The sequence below is a fragment of the Mesoplodon bidens genome, assembly GCF_964165515.1.
Source record: "Mesoplodon bidens genome assembly, chromosome: 16".
In the NCBI taxonomy this organism is placed as follows: Eukaryota; Metazoa; Chordata; class Mammalia; order Artiodactyla; family Ziphiidae; genus Mesoplodon; species Mesoplodon bidens.
Window position 1 is genome coordinate 27,439,755 of NC_138173.1, and position 19,276 is coordinate 27,459,030.

Below are 19,276 nucleotides of genomic sequence, written 5' to 3' on the forward strand. Positions count from 1 at the left end.
AAGAAAATTTTATATGTATTTTTCTACACATCTGATTTTTTGGATTCCACAAAATATGTGAAGAATAAAATATATATTAAAAATTAAATTACACAGAAATTTTGATAGTTCTTTCTTCCTTATTTTACTCATGTCATATACACTGCTACTGTTTATTTTCATATCTTCTAATCACTTTCTTTGATAATATGTACAAATTATTTGATGAGTTTTGGTATTTGGAGTTCCTCCAATAGCAGTACTGGAAAAAGTAAAGGAAACCGTTCCAACTTGAAAGAGACACATAAGTGAAGTATGTTCATAGGCAGGGATTGGAAATATAATGGAAAAAAAAAAGTAAAATTAATCAAAAATTAAAATCAGTAAATTATGAAAAAAATTATCAAGCAAAACAGAAGAAAATGATTGGAGGGCATTGGATGTAAAAGTGTGAATTGAATCCATGATATTGTAGCACATAATTTCTAAGTGTATATTCATATGTAAAATACATGTATGCATATATGATTCATGTATTTCAATATTTTCTAATGGAAAAACATTGAGATTATGTAGCATAGATTTCAAAATAGATTTTTCCTTAATCATCATTATTTGTCTGTCTTATTGTAAATTTAGTATACTTTTTAGTATACTTTTCAATTATGAATCTTCCATAGCTTACTTCAGAATGGATATAAAAGGGCACACTTCACAATTGTAACTTTGCTTTAAAGGTCTCTATTATTAACTCCTGAGGATGTGACCAGGAAGTTCATGACCATATTTTTTGTACAGATCTTTGCTAAAGAAAAAGTTAACCCCTTCATCTCTGCTTTTGAGGAAATTTAATTTCCTTCTCCATGTGTTTTATGGAATCAAAAAAGTGTACGCAAATATGTGTGCTACTAACTTGGGAATAATGTAGCCAAATAAATTCCCACAAATTTATTTTAGATCTACTTAATTAATTAGAATATCATGCATTTATTAATTGTCATCAGTAGCAGTATTTGAAAATATTTAGTATCTTTCATGTATTTTTTGGAAATACTTTATTCTAGCTCTAAAACCAGATAAAAATTTAGCTCAATTCCTCCTCTAATACTAACAATGGAATGCTTGACAAATTACTTAAATCCTGACTTTATTTTACTTATCTGTAAAATGAGTATAATAGAATCAATGTCATACAGCAGTAACAAGAACTAAATGAGAGGCTATGCTCAGTAAATACTAGTTCCCTTGGTCTAATTTTGTTTACTCTTGGTTTTAATATGGTGATGCAACTTAAAAGATAAAAATGGCACACTGGAAATAAAATAAATGGAATATTTTGAGCACCTTACTGTCATTACATAAGTAATGGGAAAAGGCAGGGAGAATACTGATGTCTCCTTTTTTCTTCAGCAGAACTGCATTTAACATAAAGGGGAGTCATTTTATTGAATAATAAAAGCCTGACAATCACTGTGATTGGCTGATGGCCATTACTGCAGTGTAATTCTAAACAGCTTGTTTTTCAAAGTTCTTCTTGAATAACTCTTTAAAACCCAGGCACTGCCCAATCTAGTTGAAGGGTTCAAAACTCATTTTTAAAGTGGAGTTTCTCAATATTGCTGTAAAAAAGGCATTAAACAGCATTTTCTTATTAAATGATTAGAATCATATTTTGTTGACATGGGAGGAACATTTTGGAAAGTTTAACAAACTAAGGGTTTTATGATAGGGAAGAATTAATTCATGACTCAAAGAAGAAAAAGACCACATTTGGAGAGATCTTTTTTTTTTTTTTTAAAGAAATCCAATGTATTTTACAAGTGAAAAGCACAATATTTGATCAGTACTATCCAGCTTAAAATCCTGTCATTTCTGAATGGAACACAAACAACAAGGCTTCCAAAATTACCAGATCCACTTTGATGCATTCATCTTTCTCAGTCAGTATTTCTAATCAGCAAATCTCACTTTAAAGTATGTATAATAATTGGGTATAGAGTTGGCAATTCACCAAAATAAATATTTAATGATATTTTAATGGTTATTTTAAATCTCTTTTATTTAAATTGGGATTAATACTTTATTTGGTCAATGAATGCTGAACCAGAATGCTTGAGAAATATCTTTGCTGTTGAAGCTCTCTATAGTGGATGTGTACTTAATTTTCAGAATTGTCCAGGCTAGATCATGTCTGGGGGAGGCATTTTATCTTAAATGTCAACATTGGAAACATTGAGATAAAGATCAGGGGCAGAAATCTGTGAACTGCAGAACTGTGTCAATTGCTCATTCTCAAACATAGCGATGCTAATTAATTCCACGCAACCCAGATTCAAAGCAGCACAGGGAAACGGTCCTGATATTAGTATTGCACAAAAATGAAGAAAAATAGATGTGTTCAAGCTCCCAGAAAACTGACTCTTTAACAGGAAGCAATAGAAGAATCCCACTGCATCCAGCGATTGGCTGATGGAATCTTTGTTCAAGCGATAGGCATCCTAACCAGATGCTAGGTGGAGTAATCCCTGTCTCACCCTCACCTTCACAATCCGCAGTTTAGCCACCTGGGCTCTCGCGGGCTGCGCCGCCGCCTCACTCCCGGTGCACGTCTCCCCCTCTCGACCGCCAAGTGCTCACTCTCTCCCAGGGAGCACTTACACAATGGACTCACTTGTTTCTCTGGCACCTCTCCTTTGACTTCCAGCTCCAGCCCACAACTTGGGGAAGAGTCTGGCAGGAGCCTCTTGCCATGGATCAGGGACCTTCCAGAGGAGCTTGGAAGCACGCGCGCACACGCAGACAAAACAAACAATGCCTGGTCCAAGAATGAATAAATTAACGACACCCCCGCCCCCGCCCATCGCTTTGAAACCTGAAGAAAGAAACCCCGGACCAGGTTGCCTGAATGAGAGATTTTGTTTTGTCTTTCAAACTGCAAACATTCCTGTCTGACGACGGCAAAAGAGATGCTGTGGGTTCTGTTGGCAATAAAGATTGACGGTGGCTTTGCCCGTGACAACGCCCCCCGTAGCGCGCTGAGCCAGGTTCCCTGAGAACCGAGAGGGGGAAGCGCAGATCTAGGGGGAGGGAATGGCGAGGCCAAGGCAGTGTAGGAGGGATGAGAAATGGGAAATCAGGGGGGAAACTAATGACTGAGTTCAGTTGGACTTTAATAGTGAAACTTCGGGAGAGAAAGGGATGGGATCTCCCCCCAGGTAACTACGCGGAGATGAAAAATAGATGAATACACAAGGAAGTGGCAAGCAACAACAAGTTTGAGGTGAGCAGCAAGTTGTTCACTTCCTCCCAGGCGTTTGATCAGCATCCCCCGAGCTGCCCCAGAACACGCGCTCCCCATCGGAGGCGGCAGCCGCGGCAGCAGCCTCAGCAGCAGCAGCAGCAGCAGCAACAGCAGCAGTACCAGCGGCAGCTGCGCGCCTCCAGCCCAGCCCCGCTCGGCTCCCCCTCTCGCCGGCGCCCTGCCTGTCTTGCGTGTGCGTGTGCGTGTGCTCAGCCTCAGCGTGAGGGGCACCTGCTCGTCTGGGCTCACAGCGGAGGCAGCCTCGCCGGGAGCTGCAGCTGCTGCCGCCCCTGGTGCTGCCGCTCGCAGGCGCCGGGCTCCCCGTCGCCGCCGCCGCCTGGTCTGCTGGAGTTGGGCTCCGTGGGGCTTCCCCCCTAGCAGCCTCGATCCTTCCCGGCTGCCTGCAAGTCAGCCTGGCTGCGAGTCACGTGTCAGTGCCTGAGGCAGAGACTGAGAGAAAAAAACGCGCTTCATTCCTTCTTCCACCGCCATACTGTATTTTATCCTAAATCTCATTTTTATTCCAACATTTTACTCCCTCTCGGTGAGTACCTTCTCAGTGGCATTCTTGTCCTATTCTTTTTTTTTGTCCCCTTTTTTTGTTTTTGTTTTTTTCTTCTTCTTTTTTTTCCCACTTCTTTGATTACTGTTTATATTTGGGAAAGCTGGAGGAGCATGGTTTTGAGCCTTTTCCTGAATCCAAGTTTTTCTAGCATGCGATGGTTCTGTAGACAAGGCGCTGTGTCTGGGAGTCCGCGGCGACTGTGCCCGCTGGGAGCGACTCCCAAGTCCAGCAAGATATGCAACTGGTTTGAAGGAAAAAGCGATGTGAAGTATGGTGCCTATTTTTTTTTCCTCTGTAAAAATAAAAAGCATGTTTCTAACTCTTTTTTTGGCATACTCTTTTTCTGATAAGATTTTTGTATAGGTGGGATTTTACGGCAGTGTTTACAAGTTTGTGGTTTTGCAATACTGGTACAAACCACTGAGCAAAGACATGAATTTTCTATTTTTGTGCCCTTTTTGGAAGCCGGGGAGAACAAATTCGTTTTTTTCCCTCTTGTTTTTGATACCCATTGATAACATGAAACTTTTCTTGCAGCTGGTTACTGGGATTATTTTTAAGCGAATACTTTTTTCCTCCTTTAAATTAACTATGACTTTTGCACATCTGACTTTTTTAAAAACCGAGATAATTTTATGAAAGATATCCTGATATCTATATCTATATTATCCTTTCTTCCTCCCCCTCCCCTCCCCGAAAATCAATTTTCAAATGATGGCAGTGGAAGGTTTTTCTGGAAAAAAAAAAAAAATGAAGTGCGGTTTGGTTTCCTTGTCAACGGCGGACGAAGTGAACAGCTGAGCAGCTCGCAGAGAGCAGGTACTTGGTCCCCTTGGAGGCGTTTCCCGGGTTTGCAATGGTAACACTGGTCCTGGCAAAGAAATCTCTGTGTGTGTATGTGCGTATGTGTGTTTTGTGTGTTTGTGCGCGTGTGTGCGCGCTCGCGGCTCCGGGCAGTGTCCGAGCCCGGGGTGAGGAAAGCCGTGCCGGGAGCTAGGGGAAGCCAAAGTCAGTCCCCGGCCTCGGGCTGGTTTTTGGATGTGCGCAAAATACCGTCCCTCCCTCGGCTGCGCCCAGGTCGTCTCCGCAGCGGGCGGCGTCTAGCGCCCCGGGCGTCGCCGGCCGGGGACGCGGCAGCCGGCGGGCCCTGTAAGTTCTCCGAGGGCCACTTGCAGAGCAGGAGGGGCGAGGGGCGAGGGGCGAGGATGCGGCTCGGGCCGGCCGGGGCGGCCCCTACATGAGCGCGGGAGACTGGGGGAGAGAAACGGTAGGGGCGGCATCTTCCGAAGGGGCTGGCTTCTAGCCACGGGGCCCGGGAGCTAAAGACCTTTCCAGATCCCTGAGGATGGCAGCAGCCCCCGCAAGCTCAACTCTCGCTCCTCCTGTTTGCATTGAGTAAACAACGCAGTAGGTCTTTCCCAGCCTGTTTTGCTGGTTCCGAAGGGTTTGCCTTTTTAGCGGTGCCGTCTTTGGAATTTTTCTTTCGCTGTTGTGTTGCTTTGGTTCTAAGTGCCTGGCGCCTTCCAGGGTTGGGGGAGATAGTTACTTTCCGTGATGGTCAGTTGGGTTTAATGTTGAGGAGGAAACTGTGAGTTTGCATGAATGAGACTACACCCATAAGGCTGAATGTTAAAGGGACAATGTGTTTTCCCTCTTTTTAACCACTTCATGGTGGTGACAAAGTTTTTTTTTTTTTCCCCTGAGAACCGGCCACAGGACAGGACTAAGGGTTGGTGATGGTGGTAATAGATTTCAGTGTGTTGATAGCATTGCACAGTACTCAGTGCTGAATGTATTCTAAGGAGTTTATGGTATTTTATGATTGTCCTGTTACGTTTCCAGTGTAATATGGTACTACTTTTTGGAGATGTACCACAGTTGGTAATAAAAAGCCTTTTCTGTATTTAACACAGTGACAGAATCTGCTGGAAAACTTGTTGGCCAAATAAATTTTGTGTTGTCTAGAGGCCATTATATAAATGATTTGATTCTGAAGCTTTGTATAATTTAGATTCTGTTAAAATAAATATAAGGCAAGTGAAATAACTTTTATTCCTCAGATTAAGTTTTCTTGTAGGTTATAAAACTAGGCATAAAAACTAAATCCAATATACAAAAGGGCCCATAACAAACATGTTAATAACATACACTATGGATTTTCAAGCAAATATTTAAGTCTGCAAGCTCAGTTGGTGGAATGAAGTTTTATGCCTGTATTTCTTTACTCTTTGTGGTGAAAGAGGAGTCCAAGTGATCATTTATCTGCAGAAGATAAAAATTTATTGCAATATTTAGAAAGCTATATATTTCTAAATTCACAATGCACTCTCTCATTTCAGAGGTCTTCGGAAGTAGCAGTGTGAGTTACTTTTGTACCCAGGGTAGCTTTTCTCTGTTTAGAAAGTCCTGTTGCATGTATACACCAGGCTTGATATCCTGAAGGGCATAGTTCAAAGATTTGACACAAATATTATGTAACGCAGATGTAACTTTTGATTTTATTGCTGTGGTGAACACTCTACTAAAATGCAGTCTTTCATATGGTTTAAACGGCCAGCAAAAACATTTAAAAAGCCCCTTGCAGCATTCTGTGTTTTTTAAATCATTTTTATCATCATAATGTATGTAAGTAGATATGCTCATTTATTTAAAAATGCAAGACAATGCATGTGTATAATATTTCTTTGTAGGGTGTATGCACTGTAAGTCATTTAGTTCTTTTAGAAGAGAGAGACAGTGAATGAGAAAGAAAAACTTGAGTAATAATACCAGAATTTTCATTAAGACGAGCACTTGCTTCCCTAAGATGGAGGTAGTTGTGTCTTAAGATTGGTGCAGAATGTAGACGGTGTGTGATGTTTCCAAATGAGATTAAAACCATAATGGGGTGGAAGAAGATGTTCATAGGATTTCAAGTGGGAATAGATATTTAGTTGTGCAAGTATTCTGTAAATAAAGATCATGCTAAGAACCTTTAGTCATATTAGGTTTTCATTGAATATTGATTGTCCATTATATTACATACTTATGTTAAATTTCTATTACATTGAAATTTTGAAATTTCCTCCTCCATGAATTATATTGGGAATTCCACAACTCTTTAAAAAACTGGTCACCTGGTCTGTGAGTGTTTTGGCTTAAATCTTTGAATGTGGTATCCTAGAGTTAGCACCGCCTACTGTTTTCTCATGGAAAAATAATATTGTTCTTAAATTCACTAAGCAACCCACCCTGATTCTGATGAACTTAATCATGCAAACCACTTTTTACTGCTTACTGAGAGGAAATAAAAAGTGTTTCTCTGGGAGACAGGGTTTTGGGGTGAAGGTAGAGGATGAGGGAAAGAAGACACATAAGATTAAATTGGCTTCTGGACCACTAACTGACCTTAAGTATTTTATTATCTGAATGTAACAAAGAAATAGTCACAAATTTTAAACAACCTGATGAATTTGCTAGAACATTTCTAGGGGATGCCAAAATTTGGACATTTGAAAAATCCTGTATTACTGAATTAACTTTACATTTTCTGTCCCAGTCTTGAACATTGTAGAGAAAAAAAAAACCTACCTGGAGTTCTGTCTTGAGTGTGTGGTCTGTCCAAGAATTTTTAAATGAAGAAATTTTAATCATAAAAAGTAAACATTTAATTATTTCTTATTTTTATCCTTACATGACTATAAGCAAGCAAGTAGCACACTAATTTTTTTCTTAGTGTGCATCAAGCAGCCACACTGTGGTGGTGTTAGATATAAGGGGGAAAAGTTTCAAACACATATTTATAAAGGCACTCTTAATTACAAAGGATATATTGCCTTTTTAAGAAAAGATAGTTTATTTTCTCTAATTTTTATGAAAGGCTAGTGGTTAAAAGAGCTACCAAATTTGTGCAAACCAATTATGCTATCAGAATGTGAAAATAATGGAATAGAAAATGAATGCAAATACATTTGATATACAAAAAAATTATATTTTCCTAGGTAGAAAAATCGCATGCTATATGGATAATTGTTTCTTAACTAAAACAGTCATTTTTTTAAAGCAGCTAGCAAGAAGTGTGTGGAAAAGCTCTTATATCTGATACATTCTTGAAAGCATTTGACTAGAGCAAATGCTTTGCTTACTGTTTACAGATATTGTAAACACTAATTATACAGTGCATCACATCGAATGAAACTCTACTCTGGAAGTAGAAGAGAAGTGAAGTGGGTATTTAGAATTGTTTGCACGCTCAAAAGGAAATTGAAAATATTTTACTTACAATTTAATTAATTTATTCTCCTCTCTGACTTTTCAAAATTTTATTTTTGAACGATGATTAGCTGTGACTTTAAAAAATGCAGCTATTTTCTTCACTTCTTTTATCACATTACCATTAAAAAATTCTATTTTGTGTATGAAAAACTGAGGTAATGTTGAAATGTATTCTTCAAGTTGTTTATGGAGCTCTGGAAAGAAATTAAAAATTAATTTAAAAAATCCCTTACTGGTCTGAAGTTGTTGTTATTATTTTCTAATTGTTTCATTATTATTATCATTTGCTGCTTCTAGTGACATGCATAAATACCTTTAAAATCCTATTTTCATAATTCGGTATGATGTTTTAATAAATTTCGGTAATTGACAGTGGCAACAAACTTTCACATTAGTGACAATGAGGGCAATTAGTTTTACTACATCATGACTTTGAGAACAATAATTATTAAATACAATTTAAGTAATAGTTTGATTTCTGAATGTACCAAAAAATAGTTACATATTTAGCAAGTCTTCCATAAATGTCTGTTATCACTCTTCTTTTTATTATTAAGGTTTGACCTGTAGAATACATATATATATAACCCAGCTATTGCCAACTTTTAGTAGTTCTGATTTTTCCTGTAGCTTTTTAGATTTTCAAGAAAATATTGGGGAATTTTTTTGTTGTTTTGCTAGACTCTTGTTAAATAACAAACTTACATTGTGGAAAATTGATTTTGTGCTTTTCTAATTCTCCCATAAAATTAAAGGTTTTTAATTTATGTATGATGCAGCTATTCTGGGACTGCATTCTGGAAAATATAGAGGTGTTGATTTCCTTGTTCTGTCCATTCCTAGGCATAGAGAGGGCAGTGGGAGAACTTCAGTTAGTGTTTAGGATAAATGTCTTCTGGACTGTCCTTGGAGACTCCGTAGCTGGGGTCAGGACTGCAAGATTTATTTCTTGGGCCGTGTATAAATCTAAATGGAGAGGAGAATTATAGCGGAGATCATGGGAATGTTATCCTGCTTTTCTGAAAGATGCAATGGAATGCCTCAATATGCACCTTCATACTAAAGAAAAACTAGAGATTTTACTTGCATCAATATGTTTCATAAAATTACATATGACTCATCCATCTATCTATATATTTTTTTCTTGCTTAGAATAATGTAGTTGAATACTTTGTTTAAACTTCAGCAGTGGAAATTAATTGCGTTTGTACCTAATCCACGTATTTAGAGAAAATATTTATACACATTTTGGTAGCCATATGCTAAATTATAACAGGGGCAACATATTTTTGATTCAGTTTGGAAACTGTTAACAGGCTGGAGTAGGGAAAGGCTACTTTTTCATTAAATCAAGAAGAGAGGGAAAGAAAAGTAGGACTACATTTATTGATGTGTCAGATGAATGCATTTCGATGTGTCCTTCCCCTCCATGAGTGATACCATAATTTTTATATTTTTGAGGAAACTGAAACTTGGAGAGATATATAATTTGCTCAAGGCTCCATAGGTAGTAGAGGGACAAATGATAGGAATGTCTGAATTGACACCATGTGTCTCTCCCTCTGTACAGGGATGCTCCATTTGTAGAGATGAAATGTTGTTTGTTTCCTTTTACATAGCATAAAACAACTGCTATATATGTATTCTTGGTACATTATTTAAAATGACTCTATTTTGGTAAGTTTTTACTACTGAGTGCTGTAGCCGGAAATAACAGAAAAATGGCACCATTTACACAGAGACTCTTTACTGGTGCTGAAAGGGCCTTCAAGTGACCATGCCATCACACAGCTCTTCAGGGCCGTAGGATTTTCTGAACAGATCCTATATGTGGACATTTGTGAGAAGCCACTCATGCTCTCTGGTCAGGACAGAATAGATGGTTCTGTGTCTACGGTGGCTTTGGTGATGTTGTGGGAAAAGAACTGCACAAATAGTTAGTACAAAATGCAGTCTCTACTCTTGAAGCTTTTGCAGTGTGACGTGGAAAGTTATTCTTTTGTAAAGGAAAACTGAACAGCCAATTCTTTCATAACACAGTAAATCTATAAATATGGGTGTCTCTTCTGTCTACCAACATCTCACTATCAACATCAACTCCACCTCAGAATTTCACTGTTACACATATTTGTATGTGACATTTTTCAAGCTCATTTTATCTGCTTGTTAAAAACATAAAACACATATAACTGCAAGATGTTATTTTAGGATGCTGTTTTTAATTGCCTCTTCAGATGCGTGAAAAAGGATTTTATTATTAAATAGTTTCCTTAAAACTTGAAAATAAGATTTTTCAGTAAAGAATGGGAAACATAAACTATAGTAGAGGCAGTGTGAATGAACGTGATGCAATGGATTTCAAAGACGATGGTCAATCTACAAGTCCATAAAATCAGTGAATTTGGAGGCCAAGGTGGAGAGACTATCAAATGCTGTTTCTGAGTTTTGGAATCTGGATATCTTGAAAACCAGGAGTATAAAACGAAATAGGAGAAAATAAAAATATCTAGAAGAGGGCCTGGCTTGGTTGGGGGTGGGAGAATGGTTCAGTTTTGGACATATCACTAACATGAAGTTCTAATATTAACCTGGATAAAATGTCCGGTATGCAATTGAAATTCAGATCTAGAGCTGGAAAGCATACTGAAAACTAGAGAAAGATGTTACAAAATTACCTACATTAAAACTTTAGGAGGCAGACATTTGGGAAACACCTGCATTTTTCTGAGTGGATGTAAAGGGATCTGGTTAAAGGCAGAGAAAGAGAAAAAGGAGGATAGCCACTGAAGCTTAGGAGGAGTGTGTGTATGTGTGCGTGCGTGTGTGTGTAGAGAGAGAGGAGTGTTGTTCAGCAAGGCTGATGCTGTATAGGCTTGAAGGAAGGTGAGACCTGAGAAAAAGGTCCTTGAATCTGTGATTAAAATCCATTAATTTTAAGAAGAAACTAAATAAATGAGACATATTAGACTCAAATAAGTGAAAAAGTATTCCATGGTTCTGGATATGGTGTGACAGCAACATAAAGAGATCAGTTCTCAAGACTGTATGTGTCACATTCTTGTGTGTGTGTGTGTGTGTGTGTGTACATGCATTTGAGCATGTAACATGACTAAATAAGAAGACCAGTAAGAAGTTTTTCTGGAACTAAATAAATTGATTTTAAATTACATATAGAAGAAATAAAAAAAAGTAAGAATAGCTAGGGTAACTCAGAAAAAGAAGGGCTAAGGGGGCTAAGCTATCAGATATTAAAATATACTGTACATATTTTAAAAATAGATTTACTAGCTCTGTCTCCTTACTTCCAAGCTATGTTTCTTCAGCAGCAATGAGCACATCTAGTGCACAAAATATGGTTTCTAAATACCATTTCCCACTCAAGGGGACCAAACTTTCTGGAGAATTTGCTGATTCTAAGTCTGGGCAGAAAAAGTATAAGATGACCCTGGGATCTCTCATTGTGCCAGGAAGTGAGGAAATGACCCCAGACAATAAGGTTGTATAAACCTTATTCGTAAACTGTAACTGTAAATAGGAACTAGCTTGAAGGGCCTCCCAGTTGCCAAATTCAGATAAATTTGAATATCAGTGGTTGTTGGTTCCCAATGTCAGGTGAAATTAGGAACTGGCCCCTGTACAGGGAGGGCAAAGAGAGACTGCAGAAAGAGGCAGACTACTCCAACTTGGTAGGTGGCAGTTTTAATAATCAGGACAACTTATGTACAAGGCTTATCTTAGGCGGCTGCAAGGCAAACCAATTTCTGCATCCACCCACCAGGATCTTAAAAGTTTATTCAGATTTCCCCCACTCTCTGAAAGTGGAGCGTTGCCGTGAAACCTTTCGTAAGCCGAAATGGTGTAAAGAGAAGAAGCAATTACCCTAGGACACATCTTGCTAACAGATGCACAAAATAAATCAAGATAAAGCACAGATGCTCACAAACGCAATTAAAGGTATGGGGGCTTGCTGCTGAGATGCTGAGTGTAATTCCTGTGGAGGGAACTTGGCGGTGCCACTCTCAGTGCTCTGGTGTGTGCTGCCTCTATGAGGCTCGATGCAAAATAATGAATGCTATTTTCGCTTCTTGATTTTATTCGTAAAACGAACATCCTCTTTGGATTTCTTTCAGTTAGTGAAAATGGGTACTAATGCAGGTCTTTAGTAAATGTGAAGTGGGGGAATCCCTGTATAGAAGCCTTGATGGGGTTCAGTCACGAATCCAGTCCAGATGTTCTCAACAACACATTGCTTTCTCAAGACTGAGTCCTGGAAGTGCCTAAATATACATTCCAAGTGTTAGTGGAAGAGGGTCTGGAGACCCCTCCTCCCGTGGGCCTCGTTTGTTGGTAAGGACACAAAGAAGAATTGGACGTCTTAACTGTTGCAAGAGAGTTTATTGAAGATATGGAGAGAACACCTCAAGAGAGAAGCGGGACAGGCCAAGGAAGGCAGTGGCCCAGGAGGGCTGGGGGTATAGTTTTTAAGGCAAGGTTGTTGATTGACAGTCTTGATTGACAGCTGCAGGTTATATAACAAGAGGCTCTGCTGCACATGTCCTTCCCGTAATTCAGTCTGTTATAATCTGACATATGTATTCGTAGAATATTTATGAACATTTAATGAACCTAATGGCCGCCAAAGTTTATCTAGGGACATGATAGTGTGAGGTGTGCGCATGGGTCAGAGTGCGGAAGGTCCCTCCAGTCGGCCAGTGGGGGATCTTTCCGGTCCCCTGACTGTTTTGGAGTACTGATGGGGGCATGTTTGGGGCCGGGTTGGCAGATTGTTTGGCAGGATTAGGTGGCTATGGGACGTTCACCCGACCGCACCGCCTCTTGTTGCTCAGGGCTAACTTCCTGCCTAACACAAGGACAGGGGAGGGGGTAGGAAGCCTCTGATTTTTCGGGTCCTACTCTAGGGTCAACCAGTGGTCACATCCTCTCAGTGACCTCCTCCAACAAGAGTGACTGTAACAGACTGTAAAACATTGAATAAAGCCCATGAGTCCATCCTGATACTCTAAATAAAAATATATTAATAAAAGAAATCAATTCTGAAAATAATATAAATTGAAATAAATGGTTGGCTTGCTTTAGGAGGAACTCTTGTTTAGTTGATGAAGGACAGCTCTTTACAAAATATGTAAGTTAAGAAATGCTAGAATTAACTGTTTGTAATTCGCATTGAAATACATGATTCAAGCAAGAATCATCAACAGGTGCTAAAACTATTAGTTACAAATATTTTGGGGAATAACGTGTTCTCCTTGTGCTCAAGGATTACTTGTTAATTGCATCTGGCATTTACCTTAAATAGCTGAGTGATCAAACTTGGTGTCACTAATAGCCTGAGGCCATGAGCCTCTTGATGGATGCAGTATGAAGTCTTCAGTGCCATTTGTGAAATATTGTTGCCAGAATGTTTGAAGCTGAATCTAAAACCTATTTAGGCTTAACTTCTAGTTTACAGAAAAATACAGGGAAAGTGGAAGCTGTTAAACTGAACCATGAGGAAATAATCATACAAATTCACAGGGTTTAGTATTTTTCATGAAGATACCAGACATGTGGCCTAGTCTCTTCAAAATACATTATCACTGTGGGGAGACTTTTCTAGATTAAAAGAGACTAAAGACAACTAAATGCAGTGTTTGGAGCTTTATTTGATCTTATTTTTTTTTTAAGGCTATAAAAGACCAAATTTTGGTAGAATTGGGAAAATTTGCACATGGGCTAGTTTATAAGCAATATTAGGAGATGCATGCTGAATTAGTTAGGGATAAATGCCATGATGTTTGCAACCTAATTTCATATAAGTCATGGTAAAATGTGTGTGTGTAAATCAAATCATTTGTTAACAATTTTTGAATCAAGGGAGTGATTATTCAGATTTTATTGTATGATTCTTTCAAATTATCTGTTTGAATATTTTCAGTAAAAGTGTTGAAAAGTCTGTTAGTTGTCATTGAGAAAAAAATGTGCATATTAGGGTTAAATACAAGCAGAAATCCAGTTGTCCATGTTTAAGGTCACAAGGGCTCTTTGAAGATATGAAGACAAGAAGTAAGTTCAGTTAAGTGTTAATTGTAGAAATGAAATATTATTCAAGGGAGTAATATTATTGGAGGAGGGATGTATTTTTAAGCCATAATAAAGGAACTATGGATGTGTATTTACTTTTTTCAGGATGGAACCCCCTTAGCAAGAAGAGATAGATGTATCGGGGGAGGAAAGTAATTTTCAGGAGCAAGTTTCAGAATGTTCTAAGAAGGTTGGTATGATCAGTAGTAGCACAAGAAGAGGCTGGTCACATCTTAGAAGAGGAAGGGAATTGTATCAGTTCATTAGTTAACTAAATTCATTATTTATTCAGCCCTGTACTGGAGGATGGGGACTCAGTGGTAAGTAAGACTAGTTAAGGACCCTGCCTGCAGGGAGTTTGCCATCTAATGATTAGTTTTCTCAGGTAAACTCAGGTGGTAGGTTGAGATTAACTAGCATAAGGATAGGAATTTAGCAGAGAATATGCAAGAGGTCTATACAAAGAGTCTACAGCCATAAGGAGGAAGTTGGCAAAATTAACCATTTGTTTTCACTAGTTGATACAATTGCATCACTCTCTCTAGCAACTCAACATGTAATTTGAATGGGTCAACAAACAATTGATTTTTCCTTGATTAGGAGATTAGCAAGGCATGCATAACATAAAACAAAGAGCTCGGCTTTCTAGATGTAGTAGGTATTTTATTGCAGACTGACCATAAATCTGGGCTGGAGAAGGAGGCAAGGGCAGCTACAGAAGATGAATCGACTAAGAACAGAGAAGATTTGGGAGCCTGAAGGTCAAAATGAAAAGTAATAGTAGGTTCACTGTTTTTAATAGGATGAGAGAGGTGCAAGGATGGATGGTTTTGATCAGAGGAGAATATTGTATTTCCAGATTTTGAAAGTGGAGCACAGTCAAATGATGACACATTTCAGAGTTTGGGATTAACTGAGGCAGTTGCTGCTGATGTTGAGAAGTTGAAAGTGTTGTGAGGAGAAGCTGAGTTTTGAAGGGGTCACTTTTAATACCTTTTAAAAATTCATAAGGGGATGACAGGGAAAAAAAGTGAAAAGGAAAACTTTGAAATGTGCTAAAAGTGTCAATGACATTCTTGGAAGTTTATGATCAACTGATGCCATAAAGGAATTTTTTTTTTCTTTTGTGACTGCTGGGATTTTAGTCCTTTCTTTTGGAACATTATGAGAGCTGTAGATATATATATATATATATATATATATAACGTGTGTGTGTGTGTGTTATCTTGTTTGTGTTTGATTAGAATTATTAGGTAATACAGAAATAAATTCTGCAATGATACTGCAAGCCAAAATTGAGTGTTATAAGAACATAACTGATCAAAACCAAAAATATAGGATACTGCAGTTCAGTACTTTCCAAATAGAGCAGTAAATGACTCATATTTAAAAGAACATTATACAGTATCTGTTATATATTTTGGAGTTCAGTTCAAACTCCTTTTTTAAATCAGATGTCCAGTTGGCAGGTAGATAGACAGTAGCTCTTGCTACTTCCAGTTCTGTTGTTGCAACTGCTACTGCTTCATTCCATTTATAGATCATCCTTCTTGGATCAGACTGATTGCTAAATGCTTAGTCATGTTGTGCCTCATTTTTGTAACACCCTGAAGGAATTTATTATTATCCTAGATAGTAATATCAGGAGGAAACTGAGGATCAAACTAGTGACTTGTCAAATGTCCCACTGCTGTCAAATGGCTGAATAAAGACTTGAACCCAAGACTTTTGGGCTCCACAACTTGAGTTACACCACTGTGCCTTATTTAAAAGGTGGAGAAAAATGGATACTTTGATGTGTATACATCAATAGGTCAGTGACATTTGTGTAACAAAATATACACACTCACAACAGCTCCCTATGTACAGAAGATTTAAAAACACACAATGCTTTCAGTTGGAACGATGCTGCTATATATGTTCCAGTTCTTGTTTTCTCAGAGTCTTCCATAGTGTTTCTGCTCTGGGCATAATTGGTGAGATTTTGAACATTTGTTCATTCATTCAGCCAATATTTGTTGGGAATCTACCAAATCTAAGTCACTGTGTTTTAGGAGATTTAAAAAAAGTTTAAAAACAAGAACAGACATTGGGCCTAACCTCATGAACTGATCATCTACTTGGGGAAGGGAATGGTACATGTGAAAAGTGACAATGTATGAAGTTATCAGAATTAAACAAAGTAGCAGTGATTACTTATGGTTATTTAGGTCATTAAGACACTTGAAAATTTTGGAATGCAATGTTTCTCCCTCTTCTCCAATGACTTGGCAAGGTCCTCAGGTTGGGAGATTTGACAGTACTCTCTTGACATTGTTATCCAAAATCAGGAACATATGGGAGCATACAGGGGAAATGTGTAGCAGGAAAAGTGTTATAAAAGGGCCAAGGAAGAGGACAAAAGCAACAAAAAGATTTAGAGAGGTCTATCTGGAAAGAAAATTGGGAGATGACAGGAATGATAGATTTTTGAGGAGAAAAAGAGGTCAGCAGAAAATTAATATGTGTTTAACTTTTTGTATTCATGCACATTGTATGCCCTAAAATAGAGTCCAGTGTTTGGCAAAATGAATTTTGTTTTGGAATATGTTGAGATTATTTAATATTTCAAATAAAAATATCTTATCAGAAACTTAAATATTATAAAAACTATAAAATGAGTTCAGAAATATGTATGCCTTTTGCTCTTCCAGATAGACAATATAGTTTTATTAATAATTTAGATTAGTGAACCAATAAAATATGAGAAGATTTTGTTGCATTTAATTTCTGAACCCATACCATAATGTTTGCAGTCTTTTTATTTCAGAATGACTAGATCTTCCTTTCCTGTTCCAGACCTCTCTCCTGACATTGTTGCAATTCTAGAAAGGAAAAATGAAGAAGGAAAAAAGAAAGGGTAGGAGAGGGAGGAGGGGAGATAGAGGAAGAGGCCAGCTAACAGCAGTGGCAAGACATTCTCCAGATCAGCACTGTCCAGGGAAAATACAATGCAAGCCACGAAAGCAGGCCACCATACGTAATTGTACATTTTTTAAAAGACATTAAGAAAGTAAAAATGTACCAATGAAACTAATTTTCATAATATATTTTATGTAACTCAGCTGATCAAAAAATATTATTTCAACATGTAGTCAATATACAATTATCTTTTAAGTAGTCTACCTTTCTTTGTACTAAGTTTTTGAAATCCAGTTTGTGTTTTACACTTACAGCACAGAACTAGCCAAGGTTAAAGTGTTGAAGGGCCACATGCGTGAGGGGCTACCCCATAGGATAACACAGATGTAGAGAGGACAGAAGATCTCAGGACTATGTCATGTATTTAAATTTTTTTGGCATCTTGCTCCTTACCAGAGATTAGTCAAGATATATTTTAAAATACTCTCTGATTGTCTCAATTTTAGTTTTCACATTTTATTAAGAATCTGAACTGAAATTCATTCAGGTTCATTTTTGCTAAAAAGTGATCCCAAAATATGGTCAGTCGGCAAAGAATATTAATATTTATCCAGTGGGTATTTCTTGAAAAATTGCTTTTTTAATTATTTTGTGTGTCATGAGTTTTGACATCATGTAGGAGAATGGAGCTTTCAGTTTAGAAGGAGTAGATGGTGACAAATTCCATAAGGGTAAAAATAAAGATCAGGGTTAAAATGGTGTCTTATTTTATATTAAATGAGAGGATTAATTTCCATATGTAATTCCACTCACAAAATAGGACTCATAATACAGTGAATAAAGTCAAACCAGTTTTTGTTGACTCTATGTAGAATGAATCATTAATTGAAACACCTCAAGTTTATAGACTGTTAAGCAATTTGTGTAGTCTCCAAGATTTAAAGTGATTTAGTATTTTGGGTTAAAATCACCAAGAACTTGGTGGGGAAATATGAGCATTGGATTTTGATTTATTGTCGCTCATTATTTGCTTGTTTCAGAGTGAAGCATATATCCATATTACCGGTCTTTCAAGGTGTGTCCTTGTGTGAGTGAGGGGGGACATGACTGTGTGAATGTGTGTGAGGGGGTGGGGAAGGGATTATTTCATGATTATTAACATCTTTACAAAATGCTATTAGGTATATAGTTGCCATATAAAATCAAATTAGGGGAGTAGTTCTCATTATTTTTTGCCTATTTATTGGATACCATGTCTCTTTATCTCTAAAAGATGCCTGACATTATTAAATTTATGTAAATTTTATTATGAGATAGGTTTCCTGTTTTTGATAATCATAAAAGGAATTGGATATACTCTAAGTATGTTAATGCCAGATTTGGGGTTCTGAGTTTTTGATTGAATGTGCCATGGCTTTGATTCAGATATATAACTACAAAATTAATTAATTTCAAAATATTAATGAATCAGTGATACTATTTTTCCCTTTATGCCAAAAATACTATTGTGAAACTTAGTATCCTTATTTATCTAGTGAGCATTATTGGTCTATCTATCAAATCTTCAATTAGGAGAGTATTCCTTCGTTCCTTTTGCACTCTGGTAAAGGAGAAGTAGTTTAATATATCTGGCAGGTACTGAAATTCCATAATCTCAGGTTAAGTTTATAACATATCTGGGAGAAAAGATAGCTTTGGATTTGTTACAAGAAAATAAGCTGCTTGACCTTATAAGTTCCTTTAATATTAGGAGCAAGAAGTTTGATGTAGAATATTATTCATTCTCAAAATTCAAATTTTTAATTTTATACTCTACTACATGATTTCCCTCCAAATAACTAAATTGATGTGCATATTCTAAGTGCATATCTTTTAAAAATGAAATGAAAATTAAAAATGCTCAAAAAGTCTTAAAGGGAAGCACTGTTATTATAACAGTGTTAATACTGAAATTTTAATCATGTACTAGGGAGAAGATTCAAAATTACATTTCCCTCTCTATTTGTATTATTTGGGATATATCCTTTCAGTTTTTGTTTAAGTAACTAATGATATAATTTATAATATACACTTGTAATTATGTAATACATTATATAATTTATGTAGTTTATATATAATAATCACATAAGTGTTTATTATGTATAATACATAAAATTATTTATAGTCAAAACATTTCTCCCCTTAGCAATATACTT